Source organism: Crassostrea angulata, unplaced genomic scaffold (genome assembly GCF_025612915.1).
Source record: "Crassostrea angulata isolate pt1a10 unplaced genomic scaffold, ASM2561291v2 HiC_scaffold_16, whole genome shotgun sequence".
Taxonomy (NCBI): domain Eukaryota; kingdom Metazoa; phylum Mollusca; class Bivalvia; order Ostreida; family Ostreidae; genus Magallana; species Magallana angulata.
This window is the reverse complement of record NW_026441571.1, coordinates 1-16,630: the sequence shown is the minus strand read 5'-3', so window position 1 is coordinate 16,630 and position 16,630 is coordinate 1. Positions and strand designations below refer to the sequence as shown.

General features: G+C 34.5%; 1 long non-coding RNA gene across 1 annotated transcript; it reads right to left on the bottom strand.

The window, feature by feature from the left end:
- Positions 1–271: 271 nt before the first annotated feature.
- Positions 272–2,870, bottom strand: LOC128168585 (uncharacterized). The gene is made up of 3 exons (XR_008241416.1): positions 1,944–2,870; positions 1,179–1,331; positions 272–855 (listed from the first exon to the last, which is right to left on the bottom strand). It is a non-coding gene; the product is annotated as an uncharacterized LOC128168585 (long non-coding RNA).
- Between the last annotated feature and the right edge of the window lie 13,760 nt (positions 2,871–16,630).

Below are 16,630 nucleotides of genomic sequence, written 5' to 3'. Positions count from 1 at the left end.
AAATGTACAATTTTCATGCGAATAATTTTTCGTATGTTTTTCATGCGATTAGATATTTGTGTCATATTTATATAAAATTCATGCAAAATTCACATGAAAATTGCATGTTTTTCATATAAAATTTAATTATGACAAATCAATTTATAACACTTTAAAAACATTCTTTCTTTCATATGTTGATATACTAGTGTCTTTTTTGTTAACAAATTTGACATTAAGACAACTAAACAATTTCTACATGTGTTGGAATTGTATAAATAAAAATTAGAATAGAGTTTACATTTTATCAAAATATAAATGTTTTCAAAACTTTTAAAGTCTTTGTTTATGTAAACATGTAAAACTTTGCCTTTACAATAGTCATTCACACCAACTGAGAGTTATATCTCTCTTCTTAGAAGGTCAGTAAACATTAAGATTTTATTACATGTGTAATACTGTGCTGATTGCATTGGTCATTATTTAGGATACATACTTGAAGTCTTATGTTTTTGAGATACAATTTATGAGTTTGCGTGTACCAAACCTGTTGAACGCAGTAAGTGAATTACATATAGGAAAATTTCCAGCTATATATTCAAACATAAAATTAATTATTTCTATGCTAGACATTGAAAATTCACTGAAAATTGTTAACACTGTGATACAAGTTTTCCATGATTCCAAGTGATATTGCACAGATGACAGTATATTTCAAAAGAATCCAGGCCTTTGTGGTCTCAAGTTTCAGTGTGTACCAATGTTATTGGACTGATGTTGGTGTAATCACTCTGGTGTCTGTATCATGTGACTTTATCTTCCTTCTTCTGTAGCATGTCTCTTTATCCCTCTCCATATTTAAATATCTTTGTCAACCTTGTGTATATGCAAAACAAAATATAATTCATAATAAAACATGCAAAATGTACATGTATTGAGTACATGTATAACAGCGTAAAAGCACAAGATTTATACACTCAGATAAAATTAAAAAAAACAAAACAATCATAATGTATCTCTGTATTGAAATAACTTACAGTATGTTTTATTGATCAAAAGCAAATGAGATCAAGAGGTATGTCCAACCTCTTTTATCAAATATATGTTAATCCATGTCTGATTTTATATACATGTAATTACAAACTTTAGAAATATTCAAAACGCAAGGCATAGGCATATTTCACCAAATAAATACTTACATGGTATCATCATATGGACAGTTTGTTGTGCATGATTTCCCAAGTGATATACATGTATGTTATTGTTATAGTCATCATATATACAACATATACTGGAGAGGCATTCACCTATTCTTCTGTCTGTGTAACATTGCTTCGGATCTTAAAACAACCCTGTAGAAAAAAAAATAAAATGTTATGAACATTTTCAAACTGCATATATACTCCTATAAATGGATTCACCGTGACAATATGCACAAAAATTATACATGTAGACAGGATTTAGGAGGGGTCAAGGGAATCGATCCAGACCCCCTAAAAAACTCTTTAAATTTAAATTATAAAATTCATAAAAATATGGCTTACTCCCCCTCCCAACCTTGTTACTCATTCAATCACCCCCCCCCCCCCCCCCCCCCCCCGGTCCGAATTTTTTTTTCTGGATCCGCGCTTGAAATCAGATTGTATGCTTGCAACCGCATGTTTAAAATATATATCTGCAGATTTATTTCGAAATCATTACGGTTACACTGTGTTCATTCATTCTTGTTTAAGAAATACACAATAGATAGAAATTTATCCGAAGCTCTTCGGAGAAAATTGACAGACCCTCTGTCAACCCGAATTTCCCCGTATATAGTATAGTTACATGTAAAGACCTGCATCTAAGTTAAATAATAACAGTAGATTTTTTAGTGTTTAAACACGTATCTGGAAACGTTAGTTAACATATAACATGTAAACATAGAATATGCACACACTTGAAACATCGTAGTTCTAGGGTACCTGCATGTTGACGATCCGCTCCTCTCCTATCCAGGATCACGAACTTTTCAATCGCTGAGTATATAATAGTACGTTAGATCGGACACATCTTGATGATGTTGATGTAAAGTTTCTGCTGGCTTGCATCACTGATCAGCCAGTGCCGATGTACATAACTTTGCAGCTAGAGAAAATTCAGTCTGTCTGCATATGAGTTATCGCGGGAGACAACTCGAACGGGATTTCGGAAACGAATAAAATGTTTGCAAGGGCTTACAAAAAAGATGCACATCAACCTGTAGCGCTTTAAATTATTAATGAGTATTATTCTAATCATATCTAAATTACAAAATCTGATCTGATCTACTGATTTTTGGTATATTGCTCTATGTAAAATCAAACACCATCCTGACGGTTCTCAGTACCAAAAATATACGCAATATGTGACGTCAGCGGGAACGAGACTCGAGTACAAAGTGAATGAGGTAAGAAACATAGGCCTAAATGAAATTTTTATGTATTAACGGAAGATCTCTGCTTCCCGTTTTGATAAATAAAAACTATCATTTGAAATTTTTGCAAATTATAATAAAGAATTCGTTACAATTATTTATAACTGCATAATAAAGATGAAGTGTATTGTGATGATGAACAGAGCTGAGCAAACTTTGCTTATATCCTTAGCGTAATGTTATGGGCTTACGCAATAAAATATCTGATATCTTTTTCATTGAAGCATGAGAAAAACATCCCTACACCGATATGGAGTTGGTACTATTTGGATGGAGGTGTGAACATGATGACATGCCTGTTGGCTGTATAAAAGGTGAGGATAAATCAAAGTACTAAATATACTGAGATTCTCTAGGCCTACTCGAGCCAATCCAAAGCCTGAAAATTGTTCATTACATAGTTTGTTTTCTTCCAAAAGTCAAAAGAAGAGAAGAAAAGATCCTTCCATATTTTTCCAGAGTGTCTTTCCGCCATTAATAGCAGGTTCGTAATTGAGTAAGCACAACAACTTACATGTACATGTAGTTTTGTTAAGAATTTGTATAGGAGATGTGAAATTTTTTTAATAAGAAATCTATTAATGAATATCAAGATTACAATAGCTGTATTACTTATATACTTAATTATATCTAGATATTTATAAGATCAAACAGGAATGAAATCATTTAATAATTATACAACAATAATATTTGCACAGAACCTTAAGTTTGCAGATTTGCAAAGACTCTTTGGAAAAGATTTTAAAAGCATGACAACCAACAACATTCCGGAAGAATTTATGGATGCAGTGGTAAGTAATACTTCTACTTTTTAAGAATTGTATGATAATTTGGATCAATGTTTAACATTGAAGCTCATTTAAGAGATTCAGACAACAGGCTTGAGCGAAAAGTTTATGTGTTGATCACTATTGTCTGTCTTAATTCTGTCCCTGGACAGTCTACATCCCTCTGTAAAATTTTGACATTTTCTCCTTCTCTAGAACAGTTGAGCCAATTTTTATCAAACTTGACACAAAACATAATTAGGTGAAGGGGAATTCCAGTTTGTTAATTTAACAATGAAAAGTCACACCTTCTTTTAGTGAAATTAGAATGTGTTGTTATTTTTAAAAAAAATCTTAAAAGCCTTTGGTCGGAATAGCTGAAACTTTTATGGAAGCATTTTGAGGTATTGTAGATTCAAATTTGTTCATATACATGTAATGGTTCCTAGGGTTGGGCCACAATAGAAATTGTTTTTGACATTTAGAAATATTTTCCTAAAAGATTGAAACAACAAAAGCGGCTTGATGATTATGTGAGGAAAAATTTGAAAATCCTCTTAAACAAAATGTACAGTACTCTTCAAAGTTGTCCAAATGTTTTGTATTTGGCAGCATAAAGTAGATTTGATAAGTTATGGCTATTGATGCTCAGGTGAGCGATTTGGCTTATGTAATAAACTCACAAACTGAAAGCTTAAAATAACAATAAGGACATGGATCAGAGTGATAAAGTGAGAATCGTAGTATTCGGATATGACAAACATAAATTTATTGTATTTGATCAAATCTGCTTTAACAAGCATTTATCATCTTACCAACTGCATGTCATATATCAATTAATTTTGTTTTTATCTTCCAGTATTAATAATTCACATTCAAAATAGATACCAGTATGCCATTCAGCAATAGGAAAATTTCATGAACACTGCATTATGTATATTTTCTTGTAGATTGATGAACTAACAAGCCTTTTCGAGAAGTGGAAGAAGAAGAAATTTGAATTATGTTCTTATCTAAATAAAGAAGATTTTCCAAAGAAGATTATTGTCATTGTTTTCTGTTAATGTTAATTCTATATATAGCAAATTAATTAGGACTTCAGTTTTCTTTTCAAAATATAACAGATTATATTCTCAAATTTAGATAAAAAGAGATCAAGATTTCAAGATTATTGAATTTAAAAGCTGCATAGTATTTTGTATGAAAATTGCATGATATGTGCATGATATTTGCATGAAACAACAGTGAAACATAAGATATACATTTTCGCATGAATATCGTGCGAAATTTTTATCATATGATATTCGCATGAAAATTATGTCAAAATCGCATGAAGTTTTCGCATGAAATTCATGCGTGTTACTTTTCGTCTCTTTCTCATGCGAAGAATTCGCATGAACTTCATGCGAATTTCATATGAGATTCATGCGAGCCACTTTTGCCTGTGTAGGGTATTCTTGGAGTTCCTTGGGATATCCCTGGCGTTCCCTGGGATTCTTAGAAGTGTATCTTGAATACAAATGAGTCCCCAGGGTTAATAAGAGTTTTAAATTTGTATTTTTAGGGTATCCTTGGGGTTCTATGGAGTATCAAGATTTATGATTCTGTATTATTAGGGTATTCTTGGAGTTCCTTGGGATATCCCTGGGGTTCCCTGGGGTTCTTAGAGGTGTGTCTGGAATACCAGTGAGTCCCCAGGGGTACCAAGAGTTTAAAATTTGTATTATTAGGGTATCCTTGAGGTTCCTTGGAGTTCTATGGTGTATCAGGAGTTATAAATCTGTATTATTAGGTTATCTTTGGGGTTCCTTGGGGTATAATTGGGGTACCAAGGATAAGGGGTAACCCTTTCACTCTAATGAGACCCCCTTGGGTATCAATAGTTATTCATTTCTGTCATTGGGGTATCCTTGGGGTATCCTTGGGGTTTCCTTGGGGTTCCTTGGGGTTAAAAGACGTGCCATGTTAGAACGATGACCCCCTCCCCCTTTTCCACCGTTCAATTATGGTGGGATGCTGATCTATTTTTAAATCAGGGTTACACACGTGCACTGCATGTTGAACATCCCTTTTACTTGAAAACTCTTGCTGGCTGTTGTTATTACATTATCCCATATAACATTTTCATCAATTGTGAATATAAATGCAGACACCTTAATTAATCATGCATCGGACTCGGTTAATCTTTTATGTGAAATATCATGATATTGCCAGTCGTTACGACTGGCAATATCATGATATTTCACATAAAAGATTCGGCCATTTCCGTCACCGCAAATAACTTTTTAATCAGTTATGTAAAAGGGCATCAGGCAATAAAACAGTTGTAAATGGGTCAAAGGGTTGGACAGATACCTCCAAAATATACAGAAATACAGAGACCGATTTTATTTGTCATTTGGCTAACACAATAACATAACATTTCATCAATGAAATTACATAAAAAGAATTAATTTTAATAAATTGGATCTCATTCAAATTAATAATGGCACTTAACAATTTTTATTTGATATTTTAAACTAACTTCGTTGTGAATATCAGTGGGCCCCTAAAAATTATTGTGGGCTTGTATAAATTAAAAAAAAAGATGGGAGCCCGCATGGCTCCTGGGTTTGAAAATGTTATTTGCAACCCTAGAGGTGGTATTGAATGTTTAAAGCAGTGAAAGTTATGTATTAATTATCCCTACCTTTAGATCTGTGGTATAACACCCCTTATCTATACTTATAAATTAAGGCATTTTGCAAATAAACTACAAAATGCTTGCACCAGAGTACTTGCTTACACCTTTGGTATTTCAACACATGTTAGATGATGTCCGTAAGGCATATTTTGATTTTCACTTGTTAGTAATTATTGTGAAATTAATAAAAAACCTACTTTCATTTTTGATAAACAAGCCCAAAATAGCAAAAATGAGAGTAAGGTGGTGGACACGCTTTGGCGGATCAAAGTCAGGGGTAATTTGCATCAAAATATATGCTTGGAATGAAATAATATCAAATGATTACGTAAACAGTAAATATATTTTTAAGGAACCAGGGATTTATCTAGCTATTTTATTTTACTACCCTTTTCATATTTAAAGGGGAAAATTTGAGTCGTAGGTTCGATTTGAGCGCCAAAGGCGCGAGAATGCTACCCATACCAAAACATTCTCACAATTTGCTCATGAGCAGCTCATGTGAGGACTAACAAGATTTTCTCACGTGAGTTGCTCATGATAGTCTTATGTGCAATTTAACATGCAAATTAGGTAAAATGCTCACGTGAGAAAAATTCTGCACACGAGCTTTTTTTTGCTCACATGAGGAATAGATCTGCTTACCAAGAGTTTTGCTCACATGAGGCTCATGAGGCTTATGAGACTCATGAGGCTCATGTGCAACAGTTGCTCACTTCAAAGACAATGGACAAAAATTGAAATTAAAATCATCAATATATATTTACATCAGTCATATTAAAAATACAATTTCATACATTGTTTAACATTACATTTTAGAAAGTTTACCAATAATAAATGCTGGCATGTTGAAACTTGTATTGCAGTTTGATCACACAAATCGCACAGACGGACTTGGAAAAAAAATCACAGTTCACAGTAGGCAAAGTTCAATTTAACGATACAAAGTAGTTCATAAGTGCTGCATGAGCACTGGCTGCATTACAATCGATCGAGGCATTCGTCTCCAACATTCCAAATGTCCTTTTTTTTACAGTCTCGTGTCTCACATGCTCTCTGATTTCACACATAAACAACCACACAAACAGCTGACTACCAGAACATCACAATAATATCCAAATTGACATAACCAGACTTCAGCATGTATACTTCTCCATTACTTAAATAACGTCTTCACTTTTTTTGTTGCATCATTCATAAAATCAGTGAGCTTTTCATGGTTTTCTTCAGGTCTGTACAACTCAGGGCAGGCCTATTGGGAAGATAAATAAATTTGATATCAGTAAAATTGTTAAAAGTTTTCATATTTCAAGCAGTTTTTAATATTATATAATACTGCAACTATTAATATTATTAGATTCTACACAAGAAGAACATGAACTCTTTTCTTTGTGTCATAAAAACATTAATCAGTGTTAATGATAAAAAATATGTATAGTTAGAATTATTTGTTCAAAAATTATTGTCAAGTAAAATGTCAAAGAAAAAATAAATAACGTGTGTTTTACATTCAATACATCAGTATTTGCCCGATGGTCAGTTGTAAATTGTTCAACCCTGTTTTAAAGGTAGATGCTAAGACAACATTCTAATTACAAACACGTTTAACTGCCATTCAAGTGATTCAAAGAATATATTTTAACAAGTTAATGCTCAACTTACTTGAAGTGCTCATACAGAAGATGCAGGGGGTGTCGACACTCGATTCATTCATTCAGATTCTTCCTCTGTTCAGCCGTGGATTTTTCACACTAAAACACTCCATTGATGAATACCCCACGTAGTTTTTAACCTTATCAACCGGTAGTACCGTACAGATTCAGATAATTCCCTTTTTAATTCATTTCACCGTCATCTGTGATATTAGACAACATGGCGGAATCGAATATGAAAATTGGCGGCTGGCATTTAATCGACCAATGAGCGCGCGCGTAGCATAGACTGGTTCCCCCGCCACATCGTTTTGGGCGGGAGTGAGACCAGACTAGCGGGTAACTTTACATTAAAACAAAAGTAAAAGTAGAAACAAACAGCTTACGAAAAATCACAATATCAAGCGGTTTTGTCAGATTCTCATATCTAAATAGTAAGTTGAGTGATAATTGAATTTAGGAAAAAAGGAATATAACGTTACCAAAAAAAAAAACCCGACAGTTTGGTGTTCACGAAAAAAAAATTGGGGTGGGGGTGTCAAAATGTACTTGTTAACAGAATTTTGCAATTGCTTACGTGAGGAAAAAGGACGTAATTTTTTTATCATTTAGATTTAACTTTGATACTGCCTATACTGACGAAGTCCAATTTCCTAACCTCTTGCTCACGTGAGAAAGTTGAACTTAGAAAAAAAATCTACCGTCAATGTATCTGTATAGCCTGTTGCTTACGTGAGCAATTCGAATAGAATTTTGCTCATGAGCAATCAGGTGAGCAAATTTTTGCACATGTGCATTTTGGTTAGTATTTTCCTCCCTAACAAAGACTAACAATCTGCACATGAGCAAAATGAAATCCTACCTAATTTGCATACATTTCTTACTAGATTCTCATGTGCTTCTCATGAGCTGCTTATGAGCATTTGTTAGAATGTTTGGTACCGGGTAGGGGGGAAAAGTGTAGGATGGGTTCATTATGCATCGCGGGTAGATATTCATACCTTGGGTGGGACATCTTTGGTTAATACAAAAAAGTTAATACAGGTAACTCTCAATAGCTTGAAGTCCATGGGACCGAGGAAAAAGTTCAAGGTTTCAAGAGTTCGAGTTTTCAAGAGTTCGGAATTTTACAGTTTTTAAAGTTAGTCTTACCGGATGTTATAATCAAGCCATTTATTTAGTGCTAACCTTACGCACGTGCTGAATGAACGTTTTCTTTTCACTAAAATATACAGAACTGGATGTTTTTCAAACTAAATACAAACAACTATTGAATAGATTCATATTAAATATTTATTTTATGCATCATATTAATACCAGATTGCTCAGTACTACTGTACTGTGAGATGATCGACATGTCATAAATGTGATAACTGAGTATCACTCATTGTTTCCATCGTACGGGTCCTGTAAGAAGTTGTTCAGCAATAATCATTCTAATGACTTTTTACACTTTTTACAGTTTGATAAATCTAAAATTTGACCATGACTCATTATTATCGTTTCGTCTCAATTAATTTCACATTTTCATTGCGTCTCAAAATTATCGTAAAACGGTTGGTGTTGATTATAGATTAGGTATCGATATGGCCAATCATCAAACAATTATCACCTTGCAGGACAAGTGTCGCCTGAATAAAGGGTCCCGCGTCTAATGCCTGGAGCCATTTAAATGACCAAGTAGGTGTTAATTAGGTAACGCTTGGAGATACACGGCGACTTCGAGGTATCAAGAGTAAGAAGCTATAGATTTTGAACAACGGGACTGCAGTTTGACTTTGAGTGATCAAGGGTTTCGAGAGATCAGGACTTGAGAAATCAAGAGTAAATTTGCTTAGTTATATAGGGAAAAAATCAGGACCCTAGACTCACTTCAAGCGATCAAGAACTTCGAGCGTTCGAAGTTCGAGCCATCGAGAGTTACCTGTATATAAAATGGAAAAAATTGAGGGGATTTCAGTTTTGATCAAAAGAATTTATTTTCCAAAACGGGGTGTCCAGGAACGCGGTTTAAGTAAATTACACAATGTCGTAAAGTTTAGAGCGAGATACTTTGAAAAGACAACTTTGGTTTAAAAAAAATGCAAATAAATATGCATACACTAGCTTTTTTTTTTTAATTCCATAGATTTTATTACCATGACAGATTGGTAGTAAACTTTATACATTGTGTTATCAAACAGGGAAGTTAATTTTGGGGGGGGGGGGGGGGGGGGGGAAGAGGGTATCCTCCCCAATATTTTTACAAAACAGTCTTTTATCTGAACCCGGGAGTCTGATGCCTGTGGCCTGGTAAATTTGCAGGCGGGCATGTAAAAATTGCCAAATTACATGCCCGGAGGGCATGTGTAAATTTTCTGTCAATGTACAATATGTTTACTTGCCATTTCTTCCATCGTACCAAAGTTACGACTTGTCAAATAAGCGTCAATCGTAATCATTGAAGTGTTTAGTTAAACCTACTGTATATATGTTTGCTAAATTACAAGACGTACATGTACCGGTAAATATAACAATTACGGGTTGGGCATGTAAAAATTTGAATGGGCTGGGTTAAAATGATGGGTTTACATGCCCGAAGGGCATGTGCTGAAAAAATTTTGTCGTGAAGACTGTACTGGTATATTCTTGTTTTTAAAGTCATTATGTTGCATCAAATGGTGTAAAGTATATGACCCCCAGGTGTTGTCTTTAAACCAAACCCACCTCCTCTGAAATAGGAAATAATGATATATTTTGATAACTTTTTAGATCCCCATCTCTAAACCATATTTATTCTTAAAAGCTTGCTCTTTGTGTTATTGCTCATCAAATGGTATAGGTTATACCTTTTTGGAGACACCCTGAATTATAGAAATGGAAATAATAAAGTATTTCATCTTATTCTGACATATGTAATGTTTGACTCATGTGGGTAATCCTAGCCTAATGATGAACTTGCTTTGTTTAGGCGACATTACAATTGCTCTGAATATATATTACATTTTGTTTATCTTAAAACTTAAAAAGCAAAAAATTCTTAATGTGCATCTAGAGAAAAATACCAATCAAGAAATGATTTATAAATTGCTACTGTACACATGTAAGAATGAAAGAAGACTACCGGTATATATATAAAAATCTTTAGAACCAGGTTTGATTGCGGGGGTTGATGTGGAGGATAAACATTAAATTATTTGTTGTTGTCAATTTTAACGTGAATATTAGTTATTGATCCCCATGTAGAAAATAAGACTTTTAAAAAAATACCTTACACTCTGATTTCTTCAGCAATGATATCTGCTGTAAATGTCCTCAGCAATGAGTTCTAATTCTTAGTGACTGGGTATTTAAATCACAGGGAGAAGTGTTCACTGTAGTAATAGCCAATGGATTCACTGAGTTAGCCATGCATGGATAAGTTGTAATTGTATAGTATGGTCTGCAGGTGTACTGGTGAACACTTAATTTAAGCTTTGATTACCCCCCCCCCCCCCCTTTACAACACACACACTGCTTGACCCTATTTGATTTGTATAAAAAGTCACTAAATTTTACATGTATAAATTATTTTATTTAACATTATATATACCTTGAAAACAACAATTAGAATGAAATTGCATTTAGCTTGAAATTACTATCACTACCCATAAATTATTACAAATGCTTGCCCATCAATGTTAAGGTGCATATATAGTAATTTTAATACATCTCAAACCATCTATATTCTTCTGGCTCATGTCAGATAAATTGTTAATTTTATGACTCTTGCCCCACAAGGGGCTTAGGAGCAGGGCCAATTAAAAGTTGCACAACACTATTAATTTTTACTATATATTCTTACCAAAATTACGCAACTTTAGATACGGGTAGCAAGTTTAAAACAAACTTCTGGGAAAATTCCTCTTTACAACTTTTAAAACAATTGTTCCTCACCAATTAAGTAGCAAAAAACACACAGCCCTCCACAAAGGCACGAGAGTTTGTTTACATCAAAGTTACACATGTGCTTGAAAATCATGTCCGAGCCCTTTCACCCCCCTGCCTAAACAACTGGCATCAAAAATTCAAGTGACCTCGTATTTTTACAAAGGTGGGAAAATCAGGCATTTTACACGTTGTTTTTATCTCATAAAAAAGTACAGTCCCTGTCGCTGGCGGAAAACTCCTAAAAACGAAGGGGAATTTGGGAATTATTTTCACTCAGCCATGTTTTGACGTGAACCTTCGAAAAAATAGTGTTGTGATACCTGCAAGTAATCTATTATTTTACACTCGCAAAAATAAAATCTGAAAACACAAAAACATTTATTGTGGAACACATGTGGAAAGTTTTACTGAATTCTGTAGCTATATCAAAAAGTTATGAGCGCTTATTAAAACCATGGTGCTCGCGGTGGCCTCTGATTTATGAAAATATGTTCAAAGTTATACTGTATGTAATTTCACGGCGTGTTAATTTTGAATGATTTTCTTGGTTCTAATTTGTGCAAATATGCATGTCTATTCACAAGACATAGCAAACTTGTTTATATCATGACCACCCGAGACTATATACATGTACAAGTTTAGGGAACCTTGCCTTTTGGGGGAGGGGTTGAAAAACTGCCGTTATATTATTCAATTTTAAAGAATTGGTGTGCATTTTCATATAAATTAGCATTGTCGGGTTCTAATAAAACTAATGCGGGTGCTGAATCATATCTAAATTCATATTTCACTTTAATATTGGCGTTTTAGGGGCATACTTTTATAGATTCTGTATACCATACAAGCGTCTAAATAACTCATTTTACAAAAAATTCGTATTACATAGAAGCTTTTTTGGTTTACGACGATAAAACCAACTTTCTAGATAAGCTGCTGTATATTTTTGGGGCAGTTTGGACGGTCCGATACACTATATAATCGGATCGCTGTTTGATGTTCTACGAAATTTCAGAGGAAATCTGGGCTAATTTTGTATGCGCCATTGACAGCAAAATAAGAGAGGTGCCGGACACAAAGGCTCATTGTTGGTGATTTCTAATCTACACACATCGATAGAACGCCAAAAAACTCCACTTTATGACTTAAAACACATCATAACAATTTTCCTTCAGGTTGCACAACACTATTAATTTTTACTTTATATTCTTACCAAAATTACGCAACTTTTAGTTGTATCATTTGAAACAGGGTCACTTGTACATGTTATAAACAAACGAAGTGCACTGCTGGGTTCGTTGATTTATTCAAGAAGAAAACAGGTCCTAAAAACAAATATAAGCAATACTAAATATTTGGCAATAATCTGTATATAAATTCTATAATCGATTTACAATATATGCATATATAATTAGGTAATGAATGAATTGGAGTTTTAAATCAAACAAATCTAAATTACACTTATTATAATTTTACATATCTCTAAACTTTAATCTAAATTAAATAATGTAAATGATCATAAAAACATAAATACCCATTTGTGAAATGAAAACCCACAGCCGGTGATCAGAATAAATTTCAATGAAAGATGTACATGGACACTCGCTGCGGTGAACACTATACCAAAAAATGGCGCAAAATACAATAAACTGGTTTGACCAGGTGTAATTTCTGGGTAAATACGTAATACTATTATTTAAATCACGTGATCAGAAAACTCCTTATATTTTTAGATATTGATCCATAGGTACCCAATAATCAAAGAGAGATAACTCTTTTGGGAAAACAGTAAAAATTGAAATGGAAGTAATTACGTTCTAGGTATTTGACAAATAAATATATATGAAAATATGACCCCTATTACATTCTCCCCCCTGTTACAATAAATGACGTCCTCGTCATTCATGTAAAAAAAATCATAATAATAACAATTTCTAATTAGTACGTAGCAAAAATATATACACATTCATCAAATATTACACTCTTTCATAGAATAGATATCAATGTACATGAGAAAAAAATGATTTCACCTAGCACATATATCTAATAAATCAATACTGTTCAATTATCAGATTATCACATATATCATGTAGATATCATACATATCATATCACTCAATGTCCATACAGTGTTGTTTTTTTTTTTTTTTAATCAGGTTTCCATGTAACCAATTCCAGAAATGTCTTTTTAACAGCTGGATCATCCATGAAATTGTCTTTGTTAATCAATGACTTCAGGTAATCAGCTCGTGACATCCAATCAACGTTCATAGTTTTACAAACATAGTCACCAGATCTTATCCATTCCGGCTGTCTTCTCTCTCTTGTTGATCTTCTCGGTTGCTGCCGAGGTGTGTCCTGTGCGTCATTACTGTCACCACTTGTATCTACACTTTGGTGTTCATTTTCCGTCGTTGTATCATTTGACATGGAATTGTCAATCACACACTTGTTGAGTTCACTCACTGTCGACGAATCACAGTTTTCAGGTTCCAAGATATCCTTTTCATTTGGAGTATTTGGATCTGAATATTGTACCGGTACATTTCCTTCTTCTTCTTCTTCTGTATTGTTAGTTGATCTACTAACACTGCCAGCTGGTCTCACGTTTGTATAAGTAATGACTTCATCGTCTGAATCTTCAACGACATCATCGATGTGGTCTTCAGACTCCTTCGTTGATAAGCTCTCATCAAGAGTTGTCCTTCTTTGTACAGGAACTGGTTTCACTCTTCTTTCATCCTCAGCCTCAATGAAAATCATGCGTTTCCTTGGTTTAGGCTTTGGTGGTGGAGGTGACTCATTTTGGTTACAGGTTTTATATGGCGTGAGTAGATTTCTGTGTAAAGTTCTTGTTCGACCTGTATTGTCCTCTTTTCTAACTACAAACACAGGTATATCTGGATTAGGTCTTGAGATCACATCATAAACATCTTGCTCCCATTTGTCCGCAATCTTGTGTCTACCATCATGTGCCACAATTTTCACTAAGACTTTATCCCCTGGTTGAATAAAAGTGCTCCTAACTTTAAGATCATAATTCCTCTTCTGAGCATCTTGGGATTTACCAGTGTTTTTCTGTGCAAGTTCAAAAGAATTCTTAAGTTTCTGCTTCAAGTCTTCAATATACTTGTGTAATGGTTTCTTATTCATCACTGGTTGCTTGGTTCCAAACACTAGATCTATGGGTAATCTGGGCTCCCTTCCGAAGATAAGTTGGTATGGGGAAAATCCAGTAGTATCGTGTTTAGTGCTATTGTAGGCATGCACAATGGGACCAATGTATGTTTTCCAATCCTGCTTCTGATTTGGCTGAAGAGTTCCAAGCATATTAATCAATGTTCGGTTGAATCGCTCACAGATTCCATTCCCCATGGGATGATAGGGTGTTGTGCGAGTTTTCTGAATATTCAATAGTAAACAGAGTTCTTTTATCAAACTGCTTTCAAAATTTGCACCCTGATCGGAATGGATCTTATAAGGTATTCCATATGGGATGACAAAGTTGTTGTAAAATGCTTGAGCTGTTGTTTTGGCCGTCATGTTCCTAGTTGGTATGGCAACTGCGTACTTCGTAAAGTGGTCAGTTATGACTAAGATGTATTCATAACCCCCCTTTGATCGTTCAATAGAAAGAAAATCCATACACACTAGTTCGAGCGGTTCATAAGTCTTGATGTTGAATAGTGGAGCTCTTACATTGGTAGGAGTTTTTCGACGCAAACATCTGTCACAGGTACTGATGTAATACTCAACATCTTTACTTAATCCAGGCCAGAAAAATCTGTCTTGTACTAGAGAAATAGTTCTGTCTCTGCCTTGATGTCCTAAGAGGTTATGGGAGAAATACAAGACATCTTCCACAATGTTATTGGGAACAATAAGTTGATGTTTCACTTCATCTTCATATTTTATTTCTCTGTAAAGTATTCCATCCTTAAGGAGTAATCTGTGGTAGTTCTGTAGCATCACAGTATTGAAATAAGACTTGTGAATTTCTTCTTTCCTGGGTTTTCTACCTTCCTCTACCACATTTATCCAGAATAACAAGTTAGGATCTTGACATTGCGCCCTCTTGATATCGATAGATGTAAGATCTGGAATGCTGACTTCAGGATGTTCAATCAATGAAGCTGAAACAGGTAAGCTCTCAATCAGTGGAAAAGTGATGATGTGAGCACTGCATACTGCTTGCACTGAATCCTGTGGTACTTTGCACACATTGTCTGTAATTGTAGGATGTCTGGATAAGGCATCAGCATCCGCATTCCTCTTTCCAGGTCTATAGTGTATGTCAAAGTTAAATGCAGCAAGAGCAGCAACCCATCTATGCCCTGTCGCATCAAGTTGTGCGGTGGTCAATACATATGTCAATGGGTTGTTATCTGTAAGGACACTGAACTTGTGACCGTATAAATAATCCTTGAACTTTTCGGTTATGGCCCATTTAAGTGCTAAGAATTCCATCGTATGCGCGGGGTAGTTGCGTTCAGCCTTGCTTAACCCTCTGCTAGCATAGGAAATAGTGACCTTCCTGATCCTGGTATAGTATAGCTCCTAATCCCCTTCCTGATGCATCTGTATGTACTTCAAATGGAATAGAGTAATCTGGATATGCTAGTATTGGAGGTGAGGAAAGCTGTGTCTTTAGATTGGTAAATGCCTCTTTTTGTTCTTTATTCCAGACAAATGGATTCTCTGTACTGCTTGTACCAATTTTCTGTCTGCCTTTGGATTTCTTTCTAGTTGATGGTAACAAATCTGTCAATGGTCTTGCGATCTTAGCAAAGTTTTTTACAAATTTTCTGTAATATCCGACAAATCCTAAGAAGCGTCTCACATCTTCTTTACTTTTTGGTTGAGGCCACTGCATGACTTTGTCGATCTTTTCCTCATCCGGTTCAATACCGTCCTCAGATATGACATGGCCGACATACTTCACACGCTTCATCAGTAAAGAGCATTTCTTAGGTGTTAGTTTCAACCCAGATTCTCTCAGTCTTTGGAACACTTTTTCCATCCTTTGTAAATGTTCTTTAAATGTTCGAGAAAATATGATAAGGTCATCCAGGAATATATAACAGATGTTTAAATGTAAATCACCCAGGCATTCCTCCATCAAACGTTGGTATGTAGCGGGGGCGTTGGTTAATCCAAATGGCATTCTGTTATATTCATAAAATCCTAAG